Consider the following 864-nt stretch of genomic DNA (forward strand, 5'->3'; position numbering starts at 1 on the left):
AATGAAATGAAATGACAAGTGATAATTAGAACATTTTATTGATCTCTTACATGACACTCCACAGACATTCGACCTTCCCGTTGTGATTGGTTGGTGGAATGGTACCAGCAAAGTGAGGTATTAACGGTGTACTACTCAGTCATGTATGGAGACAGTAATGAGTCGGTGGAGTCAGTGTTTCATTCAAGTCAAAGTAACTTTATAGAATGATGATTGGCTGTTGTGCTGATGAGTTCAGGGCCTCAGCTTCTGTTGGTCAGGGAGCCTCTGATCGTCTGTCAGCACACCTGAAAACACTTCTTCTGTAACAGTGAAACAGCACAGAGGGGGATTAGGTCCAAACTTAATGTTGTGTGTATATATTTTTTATAATATGCTCATGTGGACACTCACAGCACTTGTAGAGAGTGTTGAGCCTGGCAATGTCGTTGCGACTCATCTCCCTGGCGTTGCCGAAGGACACGTTGGGGTTGGGGATGGGGACCATGGTGGGCTGGCCGTTCTTGGAGAAGGCGGTCCTGCAAGAGGAAATGGAACAGTTAGAAGGGAGCACATCACATCCTAGGAACCTTACTGTTGGTGTCATTTTGGATTCAGTCTTCACATTCATTCAACACGTGAATAAAGTTGTTTAGTCCTGTTTTCTGCATTTCAAGACTATCTAAAAATCAAAAACATATTGTCAAAGTCCTGCCTTGAAGAGGTAGTTCATGCGAAGCGCCAGACACAATGACGGTGCTTCTGCCAAATAGCCTCGGGTAGGAACTTGTTTTAGTGGAACATGTGTACGTGTTTTAGTCGTGCGAGAGAAAACTCAGATTGGACATGTAGTCTAGCTGGCTGTCTGGATTTACCCTGCAGAGA

The sequence above is a fragment of the Etheostoma spectabile genome, chromosome 6 (assembly GCF_008692095.1).
Source record: "Etheostoma spectabile isolate EspeVRDwgs_2016 chromosome 6, UIUC_Espe_1.0, whole genome shotgun sequence".
NCBI classification, from domain to species: domain Eukaryota; kingdom Metazoa; phylum Chordata; class Actinopteri; order Perciformes; family Percidae; genus Etheostoma; species Etheostoma spectabile.